Here is a 5,251-nt window from a genome sequence, read left to right on the forward strand (position 1 = left end):
TGATTTATGTCAATGAGTTGGACTTGGGCATAGGATCTAACGTCAAAGTTTGCAGTTGACCCAAAACTTGGAAATGTTGTAAACAGTGAAGAGGACATCAACAGACTTCAGGGGAATTGGTCAAATCAACAGACACATGGCATATGAAATTTAATGCAGAAAGTGTGAACTGATACCTTGTAGTAGTAAGAATGAGGAAAGGCTATGGAGCCAAAATAATGCAATTTTAAAGGATGTGCTTGAACAGAGAGATCCAGGGGTGTATGGACATAAATCTTTGAAGCTGGCAGATCAAGATGAGAAAGCTGTTAAAGAGCACACATAACCCTTGGCTTTATAAATAAAGGAATAGAATTCAAAAGCAAGCAAGTTATGCTGGACTTTTATAAAACACTTAGCCTCAGTTGGAAAATTGTGCAATTCTGGACATCACACTTTAGAAAGGATGTCAAGGCCTTATAGAGAGTGCGGAGGAGATTTATCAGAATGGTACCAGGGATGAGTGACTTCAGTGACATAAAGAGACTGGAGAAGCTGTGATTGTTCTCCTTAGAGCAGAGAAGGTTAAGAGGAGATTTGTTAGAGGTGTCCAAAATCCTGAATGGGTTTGATTAAGTAAATAAGGAGAAGCTGTTTCCAGGGGCAACCAGGTGGAGGAACAGAGGGGACAGATCTACTCTGATTGGCAAAGGAACTGGAGGTGAGATGAAGAAACATTTTTAAACGGCGAGTTTGTTGCGATCTGGAATGTGCTGCCTGAAAGGGCGGTGGAAGCAGATTCAGTAATAATTTTCAAAAAGGAATTGGGTACTTGAAGGGGTAAACGATTGTAGGGCTAAGGGGAAAGAGCGGAGATGTGGGACCAATTGGATAATTCTTCCAAAAAGCTAGCGCAGACATGGTAGGCCAAATGATCTCCTTCTGCACTGTATCATTTTCTGATTTGAAAGTTTTTCTTTTTTCCAACCCAGTCAACTATTTTGGTAAACTTCACAGCAGCTGTAATTTGATACACATCTGTCCTCATAACTACAAGGGAGGCTATCTGGTAGCAACCTCAGTACAGGAGTCCGTGTCAAAGCATCACTTTATTGATAAAACCCACACAGCCAATCCCCAGTAAATGAATAATGAGTCAGCCTGAGTGATCGCTGCTTTGAAGATCATCCCGCTGTGTAATTTAAACATGTTGGTTAATTAAATTAAATTGATGATAAACCGAATTGTTGGATTACACATGGCAATGCTATTTAAGGACAGCTGAGACTCAGTGAACACATCAACACTCGTTCAATCTTCACGAAAGCACAGTGAATCCAAGAATCAGTTGGGCCATGTGGGAGTCTCCAGGAACTGAAGACTATTCTCCATAATAATTGTAATAATTTAGTTATTCACTCTTGAAAGATCCAATTGTCTACTCCCTGGATTCGGAAATCCCTCCAGCTTTATGGGGCCTGTAACCGGGAGCCTCACCCCAATGTGAAGCCCCAGCAGGAGGAAGTTTTGTTTCAGTGAATGAGATTGTAACATAGGCCTTAAGCCTGCAAAACATTTCTGTCTCTCTCTCTCTCCACCTGTTAAAACTCTCCTTAAAACTTTTCTCTTTGACCAAGCTTTTCGTCACTTGTCCCAAATACCTCCTTGGGTGGTCTATTGTCCTATTTTATCTGATTACACTTCTATGAAGCATCTTAGGACACCTTCCTACATTAAAGGTGATGTTTAAGTGTAGGTTGATGATCTTGTATGATGTGATGTGACTTGCTTCATGATTGATGCAGTGGTTGAATGTTTTCAGCCTATTTCTTCCTGAGTTTTACGATATATTTGTGTTCAAATGGATTGGATGTGAAGGGACCTCAAGAATTCTTAGTCTGGTTCCGAGTATTCTGCTATGCCTGATTCCCAAATAGGCAGGGCCTTCCTGACCTGTTCCCACACCAGGATCTTACTACCAGCAGTGAAATGAAACCTTCATCCCATCAAAATGGGCCTCCATGAAACCAGGAAAGACAGTTCATTAGCATATGTACCACGTAGACTTCCTCACTTTCTTGAATAAAGACTGAGGACTCTTGTTGCTCACAACCATTCCAACATGTCATTCAAACAACATTCTTTTGACTTTTGCTCACTTCCTTGGTAGGACATTCTCTTCTCTGCCGTCTACAGGAAATCATAGGATTCCCTCATCATTCTATGATAGTGCTAGACATAAAACATGGGCCAGGATCCACAGCGAGTCCCTACCCCTCGTTCCTAAGGTACCTTGCTCCTAATTTACCTCACTTCTAATGTACCTTGCTTCTAATCTACCTCACTCCTAATGTATCCCAGTCCTAATGTACCTCACTCCTTTTGTATCCCACTCCTGAAGTACCTCACTCCTAATACATTCCATTCCTAATGTACCTCACTCCTAAGGTACCTCACTCCCAATGTACCTCAGTCCCAATGTAGCTCACTCCTAAAATACATCGTTCCTAATGCATCTTACTGCTCATATATCTCACTCCTAATATACCACACTCCTAATGTACGTCACTCCTAATGTACCTCACTCCTAAGACGCCTCACTTCTAATGTACCCCACTCCTAATGTACCTCACTGCTAGTGTACCACTCTCCAAATGTACCTCACTCCTAATATATCCTGCTCCTAATGTACCTCACTCCCAATATGCCTCATCCCTAATGTATCCTCCTCTTAATGTTATTCATTCCTAATGCAATCCATTCCTAATCTACCTCTCTCTTGATGTATCTCTGTTATGGCACAGCAGATGGTAAATGCTGAGCTGCTCAAATCCCAAAGAGAACTTGAAACAACTGCCACAACTGTTTGGCAATTTGTATACTTATTTTGAGATGCGTGCGTTGAATTCAGTAATAATAAGATGACTGAGTCTCCTAGGGTTTTTACAAAACTAAATTAAACATTTATTAATAAAAGAAATAATTTTAAACACATACATAGGTCTAAAAATTACTACTATGATAACTCCTAGCTCCCCTAATTAATCTACTCCCAGTTACACCTCTGTTAAGGCAACAGTAAAAACACATTGATTTTAAAAGACCCAGGTAAAGTAACACAATACCCTGAACAGACAAATTCAAGTGATGCTTTCTTAACTTCAGTTCTTGCAGACAGCAGTTTAGACACAGAGACTGGAGGCTTTTCACACTTGTTAGATCTTAGAGTTCCTTCACTTGCACACAGTCTTCGCTCCTTTATACATATTTTCCCCTTTGAATGCAAATTCCCATTGTTTCACTATGTCTTTGGACTTCACCTATTAATAAAAACCTATCATTGTTTCAATTTTACCAGTAACCTTTGGGAAAAATAAGCACTGTTTCTTAACAACTTCTGGCTAGGTGAAACATTTCACCCTCCCTTTTGAATTCAAGCTACTCTGGTTTATTTTAAAATGCAAATGTTCCCTTTACACCTCACATTCTAAAACTTCACCCATGTTTACCTATTTAGTATTTCAAACCTAGCTTCTCTTCTTACATCAAAGTCTTCAGACCAGCTGTCTCAAAGTCAATTAAATCCCACTTACAGAGACACACACACACATACATAGACCCTGCTATTACTTTACAGTAAATTGCAAATAACATTATGAAAATTATTTTATCTTACAATCCCACACCTAATGTATCCCACTCCTAATATAGCCCACTCTTAATGTACCTCACTCCTAATGTATCCTGGACCTAATGCACCTCCCTCCCAATCTACCACATTCCTAATGTATCCTCCTCCTAATGTACTTCACTCCTAATGTAACCTGTTCCTAATCTACCTCTCTCGATGTATCCCACTCCTAATGAACCTCCCTCCTAATGTACCTCATTCTAATGTACCTCACTCCTAACACATCCTGCTCCTAATATACCTCACTCCTAATGTGCCTCACTTCAAATGTACTGCATTCCTAATGTATCATCTTCCTAATGTATTCACTCCTAATGTAAACCATTCCTAATCTACCTCACGCTTGATGTATCCCATTCCTAATGTACCCGACTCCTAATGTACCTCACTCTTAATGTAACCCATTTCTATTGTACCTCACTCCTAATGTAACCCACTCTATTGTACCTCACTCCAAATCTACCTCGTTCTTAATGTACCTTGCTCCTAATGTAACTCTTTCCTAATGTATCCCACTCCTAATGTATTTTTCTTCTAATATATTTTACTCCTAATGTACCTCATTCCTAATGTATCCTGCCCCTAATATGCCTGGCTCCTAAAGTGCCAGATTTTGTAGTCAATAAAGAATGGTTCTTGCCACTGTCCTGGAAGAAAGCTGACCACAAAGATTTCTCTGTGGTGGGAATTTCCCCTCTCCCAACAGTCTTTTAAATCTGCGAGCAAGTTAAGAGGGGTCTCTTAGTGTGCAGCAGCAGTGATGTCAGCAAGCAGCCAATCACATTGAAGTATTCTCAAAGACAGAAAACCAGGAAGTCAAAAGTGCTTAATATCCTTCACTTTGAATTTAGAATCTTAGACAGTGAAACAAACAATTATGACTGGATTAAGACAGAAGCTAAAATAAAAAGATTTTTTATATTTTTAAAAATATGTGGGTTATTTCTAATTATGGAGAAATTTGACATTCCAAAAATATAAAATTAGCCTTTCAGGACAAGTGAGAGTGTTTAACATTACTTATTAGTTAATACATAATTTAAAACTCAGTTACAACTTATACAAAGGTGTAATTTCTTCAAGAGTTTTTACAGTGAGTCTAACAGTGTAAGTAAAAATGGAAATTCTCATCAATTCATAAAATATCCCATCGATTGAAAACTGGAGGTGCCTCAACAGTGCAACCTCTGAAGAAGCATTGAATCAGTTACAGCATGTAAAACACTTGGATTTCTGCTTTATTTTGCACGTGTGGACTTCTTAAGTTGCTGTCAGTTTCAGCAGAATAATGACCACGAATGCCGACAGTTTCAATGTCATTACCAGCGTAAAATCCAGGTCAATACATCCTGCACCTGATGCATGTTCTTAAGGGTGGTGTTCTTGGTGATGCTGCTTTGCTGGTGGAAGCTGAGTGCCCGCTGGTCACCACTTACCTCCTGCAGTCAGTGGTGAGATGGTGGGAAACCGTTTTCCATTCTTGGCTGACCACTGCAGGCTCACAGACCCAAAAAAAAAAATGCATTCCCTCTCCTGACCTCCCAGCCCCGCCAAATAAAATTAAGAAAGTCAAAAGACTCA

The sequence above is a fragment of the Carcharodon carcharias genome, chromosome 14, assembly GCF_017639515.1.
Source record: "Carcharodon carcharias isolate sCarCar2 chromosome 14, sCarCar2.pri, whole genome shotgun sequence".
Taxonomy (NCBI): Eukaryota; Metazoa; Chordata; class Chondrichthyes; order Lamniformes; family Lamnidae; genus Carcharodon; species Carcharodon carcharias.